This window comes from Xiphophorus couchianus, chromosome 13, assembly GCF_001444195.1.
Source record: "Xiphophorus couchianus chromosome 13, X_couchianus-1.0, whole genome shotgun sequence".
In the NCBI taxonomy this organism is placed as follows: Eukaryota; Metazoa; Chordata; class Actinopteri; order Cyprinodontiformes; family Poeciliidae; genus Xiphophorus; species Xiphophorus couchianus.
Genome location: NC_040240.1, coordinates 26,518,768 through 26,538,312, shown reverse-complemented (window position 1 = coordinate 26,538,312; position 19,545 = coordinate 26,518,768). Strand labels below are relative to the sequence as shown.

General features: G+C 43.7%; 1 pseudogene; it reads left to right on the top strand.

The window, feature by feature from the left end:
• The first annotated feature begins 3,823 nt into the window (after positions 1 to 3,823).
• LOC114156035 (sal-like protein 3) lies at positions 3,824 to 14,980 on the top strand (annotated as a pseudogene).
• The last annotated feature ends 4,565 nt before the right edge of the window (positions 14,981 to 19,545 follow it).

Below are 19,545 nucleotides of genomic sequence, written 5' to 3'. Positions count from 1 at the left end.
TTAAAATCCAAAGGTTGTATTGATTGTGTTATCGGGCGAGTGCAGGGCCGCCTGGCCGCATCGATCCAACCTGTGATTCATGGTCATTTTCTAGAAAAATCCCTTTCTGTGATAATATGAGAACCTGAGATACTAAAGATTTATTTAGTATTTAAATAACTTTGATTTGTTGTTTAAACCTGAACAGTTTTATTCTCAACATTTTTCTGGTTTTCTTTTAAATCACATTTAGATGTCAAACCCTCAGATTATTACTAAACTACATTTAAAGTCTCCAGTTGTCTAAACTAAAACAGTTTCCTGGTTTAATTTGATGAAATCAAATAAAAGTCCAACATGATTTGGACTTTTATCAGGTTATGTTCAGATTTTGTGCTGAAACGTTAAAATGTTTCCAGAGAAAACCGATCAAAATAATAAAAATAACTAAAACGCATATATCTTAAAATGTAAAATACACTAAAAGGAATAAAGTTATAACTAAGACAGAAATATTTTATGTGATGAATAAAACTGACGGCATTTTTATGAATGAATAAATTCAGACTTATGCCTGGTTGTGGCAGCCAGAGTCTGGACTCAGAGCTTCTGCAGAGCTAAAGATTAGGGTGATGGCCAGGAGACCTGCTGTCCCAAACCAGTAAAGCTGTTGAAATATTAAAAGCAGAAATCATTTCTATACACTATTTTTAACAAAATATTACTAAAAACTCTGATTTTTCTTTGTAAGCTGATCCTACTTTTCTATTTTCTTTTGAGAGGAATCTATTTCAGAAACAAAATTATTGATGACAGAATCATTGAAAGTCTAAATAATTACAATGATAATAAACTTTATTGTCATTATAGAATCTGACAGGGTGGGAAGAATTCTGGGTTAATGTGAAAACAAAAAGCTAATTTTTACATGAACATGTGCAACGATATGAGATTATTAGTGGTCTTGTCGAGTCCCTGATTGGTCCCACCTGTCTCTTGTTCCCTGCTGGATCCTTCTTGGTCCTGCATCGTGTGCTGACCTCACTTCCTGTTTGTCTCACCTGTGGTTCCTCTTTCATTGAACCCATTTCTCCACTTCATCCTGGGTCTGACCCACAGGTGTCAAACTCCAGATGCTGTCCTGCAAGTTTTAGATGAGCCACAGCTACAAAACCCTGGAATGAAGTGGCTTCATGACCTCCTCCTTGTGTAGATCAGGTCTCAGAGCCTTAATTGCCTAATTATTCTGTTCAGCTGCTGCAGCAGAGGCTCATCTAAAAGCTGCAGGACACCCTAACCCTATCCCCAAGCCCCAACCCGTAACCCCTAACCCTCCAGGACTGGAGCTTGAACCCCCTGGTTTTACCGCTTCAACCCTCATCTTCACAAAACTGTTTCATGACAACATGAACAAATATGTGAAGCATAATTCATGTCTCACATTTAAACACAAACTCAACAAGTTTTCATATAAAGTGCTGTGACACTAAACTGGAGGAGTTTCTTCAAAGCTGCATGAAAAAAATGCAGAATATTCAAAGTTATCAATTTTCATGCAATCAAGTCAATCAAATGTTTAGTTTATTTGATTTGTTTAAGATTATGGTTTCATCTTCTGCAAAGTAATGTAAGGAAATGTATTTCTTTCAAAATGGGTCCGAGAAACCTTTGGTCAATGCGCCGTCCAGAACCTGTTTCCAAGATCTGGACACAGAATGAATGATTTCAAATAGAAACAGATTTTATTTTGTGTGTTAAAGTCTTTGTTCTGAGGGGTTAATGGAGTTTTTTGTATGAAGTCTTCCAGCCTGTGCAGTTTGATGATCACTGAACTCATCATCAAATCTTCTCATTGCCTCTGATTTACATAATTCAGTCATTATTTTAATCCATCTCCTGAAAATAAAACTTCTCATGTCTCCAGACTTATTGTTGTTTTGTTGGAGCGTCAGTCTTCTGGGAAAATGTCTTACAAAGAAGAAAAAGTTTATCAACATGATCTAAACCGAGCCAATCAAAGCTCTGCTGATCACCGTCATTCAACCAATCAGATTCATTTCCTCCAACAAACGGTCTTGTGAATCAAGCGTTGCTGCAGGAGTCAGCGTAGGATCTGGAAGAGATCATGGACAAGAAGTTTGGTTTTGATTGTGCGGGGCGACGCCTTACAAAGAATCAATATCGAATCAAGGAGGGTCGAGTTTCCAGATAAGCTCTGGACGCTCCGGCTATTCATCATAAGTCTGCAGGAACCGGATCGGTCAGAAGAAACGATAATCCAGCAGGAGAGACGACCTCCTTATCTCCTCACAGCAGGGAGCAGCAGACGTGCGATTGATGCCAGGCTGCGGCGCAGAAACGCCAATTATCAGCAGCTGATTCTGTCCGGCATCTTTTAATGCAACAAAATTACAAGTTTGGGAACAAAGTCAGTGAAAGAGGATCCCAGCGCTGAAGTATTAGCAGACACTGTATTCATATTGATTCAGTGATGATAGCAATGAGATAAAAATGAAGATGAATTATCATGTCTGACAACTTTTGCTCCTTAATTATTCATCTTTTCGGCACATCTGAACTGGAACAAGATTCTGTTTTTAAACACATTCTAACTTTCTCAGACTAAATGCAGAAAAATGATTTCAACATAAATGTCTATGACTCATTCACCTCCAGCAAGAGGCAACATCCTTCAATCTTTTGTGGATTGAAACCAGACAGAAGTCTGAAACCTGGGAGTAGTGATGACCTCTGACCTCTGCCCTGACCCTCCAGGGGTCTTGTATATTATATTATATACATATATAATCCATTCCCTAACATTCTTGTATATTCTGTATAATCTGTGCATATAGCTCCCATATTTATATCTATACACAATATCTATATCTCTTTGCTATAACCCCTTATAGTCCATACATACATAGTCTTGTACATCTGTAAATAAATATTTATATCTCGTAGAGCACAGCTGGATAGATGCAAACTACATCTCGTTGCTTGTACTTGTGACAGTGCAATGACAATAAAGTTGAATTCTATTCTATTCTATTTTATTCTATTCAGAGCCACATAAAGCCGGTTCCACAGTGGTTCTTCTCCAGCTGCAGAACATTTCCAGGACCAGAGACTAAAGTCTCAGATCAGAGAAACTCATCCAGGCTTTAGTTTCTCTTTAGTGGCTTTGATTCCTGCAGCAGCGTCTTCACAGGTCTGATTGACAACCCAACGGTCCAGAACGCTGCTGCTGGGGTTCTGACTAGAACCAGGAGGATAGAGACACCATCCGGTTCTACACCACCCAGTTCTACAGTCCTTCACTGAGAGACTTTAAACTGTTAGATTTCACTGAACGATTACAGGTCAGCACAGTGGTGCAGTTGGTATCTCTGCTGCCTTGCAGCAAGAAGGTCTGTGGTTCGAATTCCGACCCGGTCTGCATGTTCTCCTTGTGGATCAGCAGGTTCTCTCTAGTTCTATCAATCATTGCTTAATTAATTAGCCTGGTTTAAAAGTTGCTGATTGGACATTATTATTATTGTTATCCCATTTAGTTGTGCAAATGAGGGGCTGCATTCAGGCTGTAGGGGGCAGCTGGTGGGAGTTGGTGTGAAGTGAAGCAGCGGCTCCAGCAGCCTATCGCAGCCGGCCTCCGAAGAGCTATTGACGGCCTGGAGGCGGGGGCAGCGCGGCCCGCCGGAGCCTCACTCCCCCCGGGCTGCAGTCTGGGATGGGATCCAGCAGCGGACTGAGCGCCTCTTCACCCAGCCAGTGAAACCTGATCAAGTCAGCAGCTCCTGTTTGGTTTCAGGAGATTCCGGCCTGCTTCAGATGGGAATTGTTCTGAGCTCCGACCCAACCGTCCGGACCCAGCCGTCCGGAGGGCTGCGTCCCGTTTAACTCCGGCAGCTCAGAGGAGAAGATCCGGCTGGAGTTCAGTAGGAGCCAGAAGCAGGACAAAGGTTTGACCTGCTGAGGAGTTCGGGTCCAGCTCGGAGTGACCCGGTTCGGAGCCCCGCGGAGCTGTGCGTAAAACCCGCCGTGCACCGGACAGGAAGTGAACTAATTATGATCAAACCCTCATTTCAATATCTGCCGTGAGCTGCATGGACCGCAGCCAATCACCCACCGGAGGGCAGCTGCAGCCGCAGCCAGCATGATCCCCCCTCCATCATAATTACCCTGACATGCGCAATCTGCTCAGCGGCCGCCGAGCGCGCAGCCTATTTCACCGACCCCGCTGGCCCTGAAGGCGCCCAGTCAGCGCCCCATGCTCCGGCGGGAGACGGCGAAGCGCGCAGCATGTCCCGCCGAAAGCAAGCCAAGCCGCAGCAGCTCCGCTCCGAGGAGGAGGAAGAGGAGAGCCGGGGCGCAGCGCGCTGCAGGACGGGTAAGAGTCCGGGGCAGGAGGTCAGGCGTTCATGCGAAATGTTTCCACTGCAAAAAGTGTCAGAATAACAAACGAATCCATTATTTCTTGACTTTAAAAAGTTTTTCTAAAAAACTTATTTTCTTCGATTAACTGATAAACTCGTTGCTTTTTCCAACAGCAACATTTTACCAAGACAATTAATGCTACATTTAGTCCTTTATTAGTTTTAATGTTCTTTCTTTTCAATCTAAAATGTTTGTCTAATTTGTAAAAATAAATAATTAAAATAAAATAAATAAAAAAGAAAGAGAAATGTTTTCTTTCTGAAAACTGATTTCAGTTCCTCTGCTGAATAATTAACGATTCTCTCAAGTAAAATGAAATTAAAATGTGTCTCTGGTTACTGTTGTTTATTTACATTAAGAAACAGATTAATTTACTAATAATTACACCTCACTATTTACAAATGATTAAATCATTTAAAAAATTTTAACGTGGAGCAGTTTCAGTGACGCTGGATCATATTTTAAACTTTGGAGTACAAATTCATAAAAATCTGATTAAATTGCATTATTTATATCAAATTATTTAATTAATCTGCTAAATGAAACAAACTGTTTAAATTTCAGAAACGTTTTAGGCATCATCTCTAGTAATTACAGAATATTTTGTATTCCTTGTTCAGTTTTATAATAATTAATTTACTCATAACCCTGGAGTTGAGATTTTGTAATTTATTGATCATAATCCCAGATTTTTCAGGGCTTTTTTCAGAATCATATCTAACATCTTTATTTCTGGGAGGAGGAAGAGGAAGGCCTCTCTTCGGCCCGCTGACTTGACCTTTGTCCGCCTCTCCCTGGGAGTGACGAGCGGTCCGTGTCCGGATCAAAACACAGTTAGTGTGTGTGAAGCGTGGCCCTCTGGAGCCCGGGGCCCACGCCGCGCTGCAGCTCCAGGACGTCCGGCTCTCATCTCTTGACGCCAAGAGGATGATGAAGAAGAGGCCCTAAACGTGTTTGCTGCCCTGACCGGCCGCAGCAGTTGGAAATAAATTCCTGTTATATTTGGAAACCGATTTAAAGGCTAAAATCAAACCTGATCTTTTCTTTGTTTTCTGTGGAAATAAATCCCAAACCTTGGAGAGAAAATGTGGAGCTGAAACGATGAAAGTGTTCGGACCACCCACCTGGAGACTCCAGAGCTCTGATTACTTCCCTCGGATGAGTTTAGCGCTGCAGCTCGGCTCTGCTGCGGAAACAGCTGAAAGCTGTCCCTTTTTACTACTTTTCCTTCCATTTAAACTCAGTCTGTGCTGATCTGACTGAATAGAGCAACTAACTGTTAAATTTTACATCAACACACTTAGATTAAATCACTATAAACTAATGTGTGTTTAAGCCAAAGAACACATTTTATATCTTGTTCCAGAAGGAAAAACTCAATTTTCCAAAAATCTTCCAGGATTAAAGAAAACTGCATGTCTCTCACATTTTGTCCTCATTTTTCTAAACCATCTTTTCTGAAGTTGCAGAACATGAAGCAATAATATTCAGCTCATCCTCCCATCTGCTCTGTTGTCAGCTTCCTAATGGAGCAACGTCTGAACAGATGCAACACTAAAATTATGAAATCTTGGCATAAGTCATCAAAAATCAGCTGCAGGAATAATTGACAAAATGAGATGAAGATGCTGAAATTGAAAGGACAGGAGAACGGACCTGCAGGCTTCGTTTGGAGCTTTTCCTCTTTCATTTTCAGCTGATGGCCTTCTGGTGTCTAAAGAAGTAAAACATTTGCAGACTCAGATCCGATCAAGTTGCTCCTGGTGCAGAACCGGAACTCTGGGAATGAAAGAAATGACTCTGAAACGGCCCAGATTCTGAAAAGCAGGTGGCGCGTTGTTTTGGACCAGTACAAAGACTTAAATCTGCAGCTTTATTGACACCATCCCAACGTTTGTCCAAACTGCATACTGAGTTATGTAAATGCACAGAAAATCAATGCAAAGCTCGACATTTCATTATGTGTCTGAATGCAGGCATGTCGGCTAAATCCATCGATTTTTGGCGTTGATAATTTACATGAGTGGCTTAAAAACTTTTCTTTCATTTCTAGACTGTTATTGTGAACTTTTCACAGCTGCAGCAGCTCATGTTGGATTTGGATTATGAAAAGTTTAAAACAAGCAGTTTGGGGAAGATGATATCTGTGATATGAATGAAGCAGATAAACAATTACAGTTTAGATTAAATATTTAGATTCTGTTTCACATTCAATTTTAATAAAACATAACTTCTACATGTCTGAAAATAAACGTGTGTTTCCACACTATGAGGATCAGTCACCAGCTGTTGATCTGAGGCAACAAACTTGCAGCTAAAGAGACTTTTCTGCCTGAAGGATGAAGAATGAAGCAGCTTCAAATGTCTGGAACATTTTAAAACAAGAAGGTTTTCACTTCTTGGAAGAAATAAATGTGAATCAGGAGTTTTGCATGATAGATGCAAAACTCCTTGATTTCAAATAGTTTGAAAATATTTCTATTCTGTGCAACTCAGACGAATTGAGTAAAATCATAACTTAACATACATGACAGTTAGGTCAGCTGTAAAATATGCAGATCTTCTTTTTCTCTTTAATGAGAATGAAAATAAGTTAATGAATGTAGAACAATAAGATCATGTACTCCAGAAAACATTTTTCATATTTCTTGTTTCCTGGTCATTTGCAGGTTGAAACATTTTGATGATAAACTGGAACATCGACAGTAAATCACCACAAAGTACTGATTTATGTCTTCGAAATGAGTCAGAACCCGTGAGATCACTGCAACAATCTGAACATACAGTTGAGCATTATTAGTTCCTCTATGAAATTTAAAAATCATTTTCAAATATTTCTCAGGTGCCATTAAACAGATAAATGATTTTTCAGTACAGCTTTTCTAGACATCTTAGTTTTTATTTTGTGAAATTCTTGTAACAAAAGTTAAAAAAATACAACTATCAAAAATATTAGCACCCTTAAGAACTGACATTTCGTTTAGCCAAAGCATGTTCTTTCACTTGGTAAAGCTCACAGAATCAATCAATCAAGGTCAAACCAAGGGTCATCTTACATTTTTACAGAATAGAAAATCCTCAGAGCAGTGTGGTTCTGGTTCTGGTCGTGGAACACTGGACCAGCTCTACACCCTCAGCAGGGTCCTGGAGGGTTCTGGGAGTTCGCCCAACCGGTCTACATGTGTTTTGTGGACTTGGAGAAGGCGTTCGACCGTGTCCCTCGGGGAGCCCTGTGGGGGGTTCTCCGGGAGTATGGGGTACCGGGCCCTTTGATACGGGCTGTCAGGTCCCTGTATGACCGGTGTCAGAGTCTGGTCCGCATTGCCGGCAGTAAGTCGGGCTCGTTTCCGGTGAGAGTTGGACTCCGCCAGGGCTGCCCTTTGTCACCGATTCTGTTCATCACTTTCATGGACAGAATCTCTAGACCAGCCAAGGTGTTGAGGGATCCAGTTTGGTGGCCTTAGGATCTCATCTCTGCTTTTTGTGGATGATGTGGTCCTTTTGGCTTCATCGGGTCGTGATCTGCAGCTCTCGCTGGAGCGGCTCGCAGCCGAGTGTGAAGCGGCCAGGATGGGGATCAGTGCCTCCAAATCCGAGGCCATCATGGTCTTGAGCCGGAAAAGGGTAGAGTGCCTTCTCCGGGTCAGGGGGGGGGGGTGTCCTGCCCCAAGTGGAGGAGTTTAAGTATCTCGGGATCTTGTTCACGAATGGGGGAAAAAGGGAGCGGGAGATCCACAGGCGGATTGGTGCAGCGTCTGCCGTTAAGCGGGCGCTGTACCGGTCCGTCGTGGTGAAGAGAGAGCTGAGCCAAAAAGCGAAGCTCTCGATTTACCCGTCGATCTACGTTCCCACCCTCATCTATGGTCATGAGCTTTGGGTCATGACTGAAAGAACAAGATCGCGGATACAAGCGGCCGAAATGGGTTTTCTCCACAGGGTGTCTGGGCTCTCCCTTAGAGAGAGAAGCTCAGTCATCCGGGAGGGACTCAGAGTAGAGCTGCTGCTCCTTCACATCGAGAGGAGCCAGTTGAGGGGCATCTGGTCAGGATGCCTCCTGGACGCCTCCCTGGTGAGGAGTTTATGTCCCACCGGGAGGAGGGGAAAACCCAGGACACACTGGAGGGACGATGTTCCTCTGCTGGCCTGGGAACGCCTTGGGATTCCCCTGGAGGAGCTGGAACAAGAGGCTGGAGAGGGAAGACTGGGCCTCCCTTCTGAAGCTGCTACCCTGCGACCCGACCCCGGATAAAACGGAAGAAAACGGATGGATGGATAAAATCCTCATTAAGGTTTTGAGCTGTTACTTGAGAGAGCATCATGTCAGAAGCAAAAGAATTCAACTTAAACTTGAGAGAAAGAATTGTTCATGATAACAAAGCAGCAGAAAGATATACAAACTTATTGCAGCGTTTTCAAGAGTGAAGCAGTGGAGAGAAAAGCTTCATCTAGAAATTCAGAGCCACACAGTACTCAACCAGTCTGGCAGAGGGAGGAGGTGAAAGAATTCAAAGACTCTGAAAAGAAAACTAGTGAGATGATTCATAATTAAATCCACCAGGAACTGTTGTGTCCAATCAGAAAGGCTTTTGAGCCTTTGTAGAAATGGACTGGCCAATGGATGAAGGCCAAGAGAAACTCTTCTTCTGCAGACGCCCAGGAAACCTGGAGAAAGACTGCAAACTGAGGCTTGTGCTTTACTTTGCTCAGACCAGACCACAGCACAGCTGTAGAGTTGGGACAAAGAAGGGATAGGGTTTGCCCCAAAGAACAGTCAAACATGGAGGTGGAAGTATCATCCTGTGGGGATACTGGGAACCTCATCAAGGCTGAAGGAGTAAATAAGAAAGAAGGACATGCAAAGATTTGAAAGGGAACTTCAAAAAGTCAGCAGCAAATTAGAATCTGGCGCATCACATCCAACATGGCAACCATCCAACATGCAACATGGCAAACATCCAACATGGCAACCATCCAACATGACAACCATAAAACACGCAACATGGCAACCATCCAACATGGCAACCATCCAAAACATCCATCAATCCTGGTGAAGAGCTGTCTGCAGAAAACCAGGGTGGACATTACTGACTGGCCTACACAAATCCTGAATCCTATACTGACCTGAATCCTATACTGAAAATCTGTGAATTCCACCAAAGACCAGGGTTCATGGAAGAAAACCATCAAATCTGAAGGAGTCTAAAGGATTTTCCAAAGAATGGACTGGAATATTAACTACAAAAAGTGACTGCATGCGGTCATCCAGCAAAAAGGACACAAGCCTGACTATTAGCATCAGAGCGGCTAAAAATTTGGATTATTTAGGGATTTTAATTCATCCAACCATCAATTATCCTAACATGCTTATCCTTGCATTGAGGCTGGTTCCCAGTAAGTTCTAGTGCATATTTCCAGTTTACATGGAAACACTGAGGGTCTCAGGATCTTTTTGTCTACGTTCATAAACATCATAGAGATATGTGGATATAAACATGTTAGAGTTAATTTTTATCCATGATAATTTAGCAGGTAATGATGGAAGGTCAGATGAAATGAAAGTGCAAGTTAAAGGTGTTGTTCAGCCAACATGACAGATAAAGAAGGGAAGGTGAAGCACAGCAGCTTCCTGAACTGAAGCTTGAAGCTCTGCTTTTCAACAAAACTCTACAATCCCCAGGTTCTGTGTAGTTAGGCCCAGATGCAGAGGTAGATCTCATTGGGTTTTCTGACTCCAGAAATCTCCTGTAATGTGAAAGAATCCAGACCAGCTGGTATTCCTAACCTCTTCAGGTCTCTACCTCAAACTGACCTCCAGCCTCAGTAACTTAAACAGTTCTGGGTTAGGAGCCTCAGTATGGACGGACCTGAAAGATAGAAATGAAAAGGTGAAGAGATGGTAATGAATGATGAGTTTTTCCTCCCTGACTCCTGTGTTTCCTCCTAGTAGCTGTCGGCCTAACTGTGGAGGTTGGAGAAGGAAGCAGAAGCAGTGAGGAGATGCACATCTGTGCCAGGTGTTGTGCTCAGTTCTTCACCTGGACTGACCTGATCAGGCATCAGGGAGTCTGCACAGAGGAGCCAATGGTGCTGGTGGTGAAGGACGATCTTCCTGAGGAGTCTCCAGGCGAGGCGTCCCCGCTTCCCAGCGTAGCGTCCAGCAACTCCTCAGCGGCAGAGTCCATGGACGCTGCCTTTGAGCTGGCCAATGACAACGACAGTCTGGACCAATTAGAAGAAAGGAGGGATTGGGATGAAGCTCTGGAGCTGGAGGCGCCCAGCCCCCCTCCTCCTGACTCCTCTCAAGCGTCTGCAGCCGGCAGGATGCCGGGGACCAACGTCACCCTGGAGATCCTCCACAACACCAGGGTGGCGGTGGCCCAGTTCTCCCAGGGGATGAAGAGCAGCGGTCTGGGCGAGAAGGCCACTTCAGCAGCCATCCCTGTAATCCTGGAGCACCTGCTGGCTCTGCAGCAGCAGCAGGTCCATCAGCTGCAGCTCATTGAGCAGATCTGCAGCCAGGTCGCTGTCATGAAGCGCCAGCCGACACAAGCAGCATTAAACCCTGCTTCCAGGCCCGTGGCTCTGGACTCCAACCTAGGAGTCATCCCTCCTCCTATCCTGCCTCTGTCAGGAACTATGCCCTCCTCCATTAATGGACAGGCTGCTGTGTCTTTACCAGCTGTGCTTGAAAAGCCACAAAGTCTCCCGTCACACTCTTTCTGTGGAAAGTCCGCCTTGATGTCCTCGTGCCCAGAAAGCTCCCCCCCTCCCATCTGCAGCAGCATGCTGCTTCCTCCCTGCAGTGACTCCAGCAGCATCAGTAGCTCCTCCTCCAGCCTGCCATTTCTACCTCAGAGTCCTCCCAGTGGCGTCATCTTCCCCAACCCCCTGGCCAGCATTGCAGCCACAGCCAACGCACTTGACCCCCTGGCAGCTCTCATCAAGCAACGGAAAGGCAAACTTCCCAACCTGCCTCTGTTTGAAGCAAAGCCCAGCCCAGAGGAATCCTTCTTCAAGCATAAATGTCGGTTCTGTGCCAAAGTGTTTGGCAGCGACAGTGCCCTGCAGATCCACTTGCGCTCCCATACAGGGGAGCGGCCCTTCAAATGTAACATCTGCGGCAACCGCTTCTCCACCAAGGGGAACCTAAAGGTGCACTTCCAGAGGCACAAAGATAAGTATCCTCATGTCCAGATGAACCCCTTTCCTGTGCCAGAGTATCTGGACAACGTGCCAACCAGCTCTGGGATTCCCTACGGTATGTCTGTCACTCCAGAAAAACCTGTCTCCTCGTGGTTGGACAGCAAGCTATTGGTAGCAACTCTTCCTGCCACTCTAGCTCTCCCACTTTCCTCCACTATCCCCAGAGTTGGAGGCTCTACTGACCCAGTAAATGTACCAGCATTAGTTAAGTCTCCCTACCAGGCAGCTCCTGGTGAATGTGTATCTGATCCACTAAACCAGCGAGGCATCGAGGCAGGTTTCTCTCCTGTTCCAGAAACTGATGCCTCCAAAATACTGAAAACAGATGGGGTCCAGCTGCCTCTAAGCCACACTCAGTCACCAAGGGCTGACCCAGTTGGTGAGACACCCAGCCGGGCCACCACACCAGAACTCAACACCTCAGCATCTTTTGCCTCCAGCTCTCCACCTGTGTTGCACCTCACAGATTCTCTGCAAACTTCCGAAACCTCGAAGCTTCAGCAACTGGTGGAGAACATCGACAAAAAGATCAGCGACCCCAACCAGTGCATTTTGTGCCACCGCATCCTCAGCTGTCAGAGCGCGCTCAGGATGCACTACCGAGTCCACACCGGCGAGAGACCCTTCAAGTGCAAAGTATGCAGCCGGGCTTTCACCACCAAAGGGAACCTGAAGACCCATGTGACCGTCCACAGAGAAACCCCTCCGGTTCAGGTCCAGCACTCATGCCCAATCTGTGAGAAGAAGTTCACCAATGCAGTGGCTTTGCAGCAGCACATCCGTCTGCACATGGTTGGCCAGATACCCGACATGATGGAGAGACTGCAGGACATGGACAGCTACGAAAGTCTCAGTAGTAACGGCAATGAACTCACTGATGACTTCTTCATGGACGATGAGGAAGAGGAGGAAGAAAACATGGAGGAGGATATTAATTCACTTAAACCCTTCATCGTTGACTGCAGATCTCCTCTAAAATCCGAGTCCATACTGTTAGGTGCAGCAGTCCTGAACAGCCAAACGAGGATTATTGACACCTCAGTGGGTTCGAACCACTGCTTCATTGACAAAACACTTTTAGATGGAGTCAGCAGCCTGCAAAGTGCTGATGATGTTTCATCAGAGAAAAATATGGAAAACAGCCCCCATGCATCTGAATCCTCCTGTTCTCCACATGCACCAACATCTCTTCCTCAAAGTGTCTCTGAAGGCCTGGCAATCAGTCTCCTCCAGACCGCTGACACTAGCAAGCAGGAGGAGCTTCTGGCTGCTCCGGTGAAGAGAGAGCAGTCTCCAACATCAGCACCAGATCCAAGCAAAGCCTGGCTGAAGGACGAGAGTCAGTACAGAGTGTCCTTCCAGCTGAGCCGAGACAGAGGTAAAACTAATGTCACGTGTCTTGATGTCAACATCCTGAAAACGCTGCATCTTCTCACAGTTCGCTCTGTGCTTTCAGCTACAGATCAGAGCGTCTCCAGCCTGATCCACGGCTCGTCCTCTGGTTCCGCTAAAGCTGAAGTGAGCGGCCAGACTCAGCTGAACGGCATGATGGACGTCCACCACCTGCCTCCATTCACCCTGAACATCTCTGCGTCTTACCCGGCCACCAGCAGCCCTCGGGCCGCCTCTCTGCTCGGTCTTCCCCGGCGAACGCCCAAACAGCACAACTGCAATGCCTGTGGGAAAAACTTCTCATCGGCCAGCGCCCTGCAGATTCACGAGCGCACGCACACTGGAGAGAAACCGTTCGTCTGCTCTGTCTGCGGGAGAGCATTCACCACGAAGGGCAACCTGAAGGTATGCCGTCCTGTCAGAAACTCTGTTGAAACTCTATTGGTGCATTCACACCAAACGCATTTCGTGCGTCTGCTTTACATTCAATGTGCAGGTGTGCCGAAGGCGCGTCAGATGCGTCAAAATCACTCCAGCCATTGTTTTCCGTCGCCGGCGCGGCCTCTTTGTCGGACACATTGGACACCCTTGATGTGTCAAATGCTCCAAACGCTTCAAACACGCCGCAACGGGCCCTCTACGGGCCCTCAACACGCCTCTGGTTTACTTTGAATGTAAACCAGACGCATTTGGTGTGAACGCACCATATAATGTGCAACAACATCATTACTGTAACTGAGGGAAAGACTCTCACCTTAGTGAGATCCAATAAATACTTAGTTTACCTAGTAAACTACGTTTTTTTGCAAATTTGAAAGAAAAATGGCATTTTTTAAAAAATTTGCATTTTCCAATATAAATTGTTGTTAAATATCAATCTACACCAGACTTTTTTTCCTTAGTTTAGTTTATCCTCTTTCCTTAGTTTCCAAATTTGACTGTTTTCCTATTTTGTTTCTTCTGTACTTCTTACTTTTGCTCTGAACCAATCAGATCTGATCTATAGCTCCCTGGCTCAGAGAAAAGGTTAAAAACATGAAAAGAAAAAATTGAAATATCAAAAAAATTAAATCCAAAGATTTTTACCCAAATATATTAAAATGTAAATACATAAAACCACATCCAAAATGATAAGTAATAGAACATTTATGTGAAATAGATTTCTTCTTATCAAGTCTACACATTTATTGGATATGTATGTATGTATGTATGGATGGATGTATGGACGGATGTATGGATGGATGGATGGATGGATGGATGGATGGATGGATGGATGGATGAGTAGCAGTTGCAGTTCTCTGAATGATGCGTTCACTGACCCTCCGTCCTCCTCAGGTCCACATGGGGACCCACATGTGGAGCGGGGGCCCGGCCCGAAGGGGCCGCCGGCTGTCGCTGGAGAACCCGCTGGCGCTGCTGGGCGGAGAGGCCCTGGTGCTGCAGAAGGACCTGGCCAACCGGGCTGTGGACTCGGGGTTCTGGAACCGCTACGCCACGGCGATCACCAGCAGTCTGGCCATGAAGAGCAATGAGATCTCTGTGATCCAGAATCGACGCGTCTCTCAGCTCCACCCTCTGAGCATCGCCGCCGCCGGCCCGATTGCTGGACTCAATGGGACCGGAATCGACCTGGGAAGCAACCGGCATTTTTCATGCTGATTGACGACGGCAAAGAAATTGGAATCAATTAAAAATGAACTGAATGCTGAAAAAACCTCTTATGCAAATTATTCTAAACATTAAAACATTTGTCCATCATCTTTAAAAGACTTGGTTTCAGAGCAGAACGCGCTGCAGTCCTGCAGCGGAGGAAAGGCGTTCAGGTTGTTCCTGTAATCCCTTCAGAGCTGCACACTGCTGCTCAGCTGGCTGGTGCAAAGCACACGCTGCATTCAAACACATCTGTTGTTCACTTTAAAATGATGAGACTGTCTCTGAGTCTGAACTGAATAAAAACATTGACACAGCATCTGTCCATTTCTGTGGCTCTCTGTGACAAACTGAAACCCTTTTTGTTTCTTACTGTTTGAAATCATTTCATTTACACAACAACTGAGCAGAAAAACAGCCAAAAGTCACAATTACAGTTATATTATTATTTAACAAGTGATGATGAAGCTCAACATCACTTTAATTCTTCTGCTACAGAAAAAGAAGGTGCAAAAAAGACTCAGCAGTTTATAAAATGTGCTTGATTGTGGTGTCAGGGTGATAATCCCAGTCCTGTTTGGACCAGAACCACCCTTCAGCATCTAACCGGGTCATGGTAAGTTGGACTCTTCCTGACCCAGTTATCATTCTGGTCCTTCACTAGTTTTTCTGTAATCAAAGTTTCTGATTTTTCCCACAGAATGATTAACTTAGAGTGATGATGGTTTTGACCCGGTGGAACAATCAGGACCTTCTGGATTTAACCAGTTTCTTCATCCAATCATAAATGTCCTTTCTGGTTTCTGACCAATCAGAGAGCAGACAGACTCTCTCATCCCCTTCCAGCAGATTTGAGCTCCGGATGGTTTGAACGATGACGCAGTCACAAGTACTGCAGCAAGAAGGTTCCGGGTTCGAATCTCATCCCGTCTATTGGCATGCAGTCTGCAGGTTCTCCATGTGCATGCGTGAGTTCTCTCTGGGTACTTCAGCTTTCAGAAACAGGACAGTTAGGTTGTGTGAGTGTGCCGCTGTGAAGGACTGAGCAATGCTCTCGCTGCTTCAGCAAGAGTTAAAAGGTTAAACAGGAGCAGAGCCAGCCCAAGGCATATGGGAGCAATGCTGCCGCCTTGGAGTCCAAAGGAACACTGAACGTCTCACAGGATGGAAATCTCAAAACTTGAAATTTGTCCTTTGACAATGACCTTTGAAATTGAAATGTAAATCTGTATTTAGTATTCTTGTGAATGAACCAGTTCTAGCTGTAATCATACAAAGGAAAATATGGTTTGGTTATGTTACCACTCACAATTGAACTATATTTGCTGTTGTCCTTTCTGGGCTCATTTTTTAGGAACAATGCATAAACAAGTAAACAAACTGGTTCCGTCCTCCTAATTCTGCTGAGCTGGGATTGAAGTGCTGCAGTCAAGAAACCACTGCAAGAACAAATGAGTAACTCAGGCAAATAATATTCTCTCCACAAAGTATCTAATGCCTTTTATTTAGCAAATAACAAAAACTGGTTTTGACTCCACATCAAATTCTTAGAGTCCATAATTCCTGGCTTGGTTATGTGTAGGAGCCAGATGCTTTTATACTATTAATGATTGACACAGCAATTTTATATTACTAATATAAAATCAGAACCTTGTCTTGGTTATAAATGAGACAATATTAATGACATGGAAAAATACTTGGAGGAAGACCAAACATCAATTTAGCCCAAACACCTCAAATCAGCTGAGACACGGTGCTGGTGGAAATTTAAGAAGGCAGTTGGCAAGAAATGTTAACACAGTAAAAGAATCACTTCACTAACCAGTTTGTTATGTTGCCAACATCTTCCCAGCCACTGGTTACCAAAATCAGACCTCTGACATATCTGCTCCACTTAGTAGCGCCTGCAGCTGTACGGCTGTACACACTATGTGTGTGTGTGTGTATATATATATATATATATATATATATATATATATATATACATATATCGTAGTGGATAAACAACAGAGGAAAGCCGTTGTGGTAGATGTAGCAATACCAAGCGACTGCAACATCAGGAAAAAGGAGCACGAGAAACTAGAGAAATACCAGGGCCTCAGGGAGGAACTGGAGAGGGCCTGGAAGGTAAAGACCACAGTGGTGCCTGTGGTCATCGGGGCCCTCGGGGCAGTCACCCCCAAACCGGACCAATGGCTACAACAGATCCCAGGAACAACATCAGACATCTCAGTCCAGAAATGTGCAGTCCTTGGCACAGCCAAGATACTGCGCAGAACCCTCAAGCTCCCAGGCCTCTGGTAGAGAACCCGAGCTCAGAGGATAAGAACCACCCGTGGTGGGTGAGAAGGGAATTTTTTTAATTTTTTTTATATATATATACTGTATGTGTGTGTGTGTGTATGTATATACAGTACAGACCAAAAGTTTGGACACACCTATTAATTCAATAAGTTTCCTTTATTTTCATGACTATTGACATTGTAGATTCACACTGAATGCATCAAAACTATGAATAACACATGTGGAAATATGTACTAAACAAAAAAGTGTAAAACTGAAAATAGCCCTTATATTCTAGTTTCTTCAGAGTAACAACCTTTTGCTGTGATTATTGCTTTGCACACACTCTGCATTTTCTTGATGAGCTTCAAGAGGTCGTCACCTGAAATGGTTTTCACTTCATAGGTCAACCTGCCCTGTCAGGTTAATAAGTGGGATTTATTGCCTTATAAATAGTCATGAAAATAAAGAAAACCCATTTTAATTAGAAGGTGTGTCCAAACTTTTGGTCTGTACTGTATGTATGTATGTATGAGATACAGAGATACAGAGCAATAAAAACCAGGACAAATCGCCTAAAAAACAGTTTTTACCCGATGGCAATCATGGCACTAAATTCAAAGGCATAAGAACTTCTGCTCTTGACACCACTTTGTTAAAAATGTCAATTCTGTTGCGACACCTCCAGGCGCTGCAACCATCTACTGATGTCTATTTATTTCTTTATCTTTGTATATTATGTATATACACATAACCTGCATTTTAACTCGAGTCGAGCAAATCTCAATGTCGTTGTAATCTGTTGATGACAATGACAAATAAATCTTATCTTATCTTATCTTATCTTATCTTATCTTATCTTATCTTATCTTATATATATATATATATATATATATATATATATATATATATATATATATATATATATATATTTGTGTGTTTGTGTGTGCAATAAAAAGCACATACATGTATGCATTTATGTGCTTTTTATTGTTTTTTCCCCTTTAATATTCACTAAATTGTGGAAGAATATCCTGTAAGTAGCTCACATACAGAATATTCGTGTAGGGTTAGAGTCTGTGGGGCAGAGCACATGTCCATCCTAAACCTAAATATTATTTTAATTTTATTTGGCAGCTTGCCGCTCTTTCTGTAAGTTAAATGTGACCGTGCAGTGTGAAGCTAGAAAAACGAATTGGAAGATTTTTAATCCTCACGCAGTTTTAAGAAGTTTTTATCCTGTACGGGGTTCGCCTGCGCTTTTACAAGTTTTACAAGTGACAACGGGTCACCCCATGCTTCTCCATTTACCGACCATGACATCTGCCGCTCTCTTCCCCGGACTGGGAGAGATAAACAGTTGGATGTTAACCAGTTAAATCTAGTCCAAACATCAGTCAAAAATAGTAGAAATTAAGCAAACATTGTCACTTCACCTCCTCTGGAAGTCTCAGATACCCCACCTGAACCTGGGAATCTCCGTCCTCCTCGTCCCAGGGATCACATGGTTAGGCTTTGCTTTTCTGTCTTTATTATTTACTGTAATTTGTCTCCAAAGTATAAAAAAGTAGGCTATGCAGGCATAAGTGTGTATGTGTGTGTGTGTCAGATCTGTTGTATCTGTGCCATGCGGATCACAGCCCTGTATTATATTTGTGCACGTTATGCGTGTTGGGGATGCGGCTGCTTTTGTGTGGATCATGTACAATGATAGTTTAGTCTGTAATATCCTGAGGACGCCCTGGCACCACTTACTGAGGACCACCTCAATCCACGGTGCGCCCCCGCAGGTTGAGGTCATGCTAACAAGCTAACACACCTCCCCTCCCTATCCTGGAGTAGACTTGATTATTGCAACGCCATTTTTACTGGATTATCAAAAACATCAATAAGACAGCTCCAGCCTGTCCTCCGCTGTGAGAAGCCTGACTAAAACAGAGATCAGCATATCAGACCAGTTCTACTTCCTGTTGCTCAAAGAAGAGAGTTTAAAATCTCATTAATGGTTTACAAAGCTCTACACAATAAAAACCAGAGTACATTTCTGATCTTCTTCAACCTTATATACCACTCAAACCTTTATGATCATCACAATCAAACCTACTAACTATTCAGAGAGTCATAACTAAACATGGTGAAGCAGCTTTCAGTTTTTGTGCTCCAACACTCTGGAATAAACTTTTTGCTCCCCCTGTGAGTTTATTTAAAACAACCTTTTTATTTGCAGTTTCTTATTCTTCTTTTTTTTTTTTAATATATTCATTTTTTCACTTAACATTATATTTAAAACCTTTTATATTTAATCTGTCTATTTTTAATCAGTTTGATTTTTCTTCTTCTTTCTTGTTATATGTTGTTTTTAACTTTTTTGTACAAGTACTTTGAATTGCCTGTGGCCGAAAGGCGCTATATAAATAAAGTTGCCTTGTCGTAAAGGAGATGGACTTCGACAGTAAACCCTGGAGAAATATTGTGTAAATTACCTAAAATGCGTTTTATTTGTAATCTAAAGTTTAAATTCAAAGTCATGTTTTCTCACCACAAACTGCATTTCATATTATGAGAATGTTTCGCTTTTGGTCCTTCCTGATAATTCCGAGG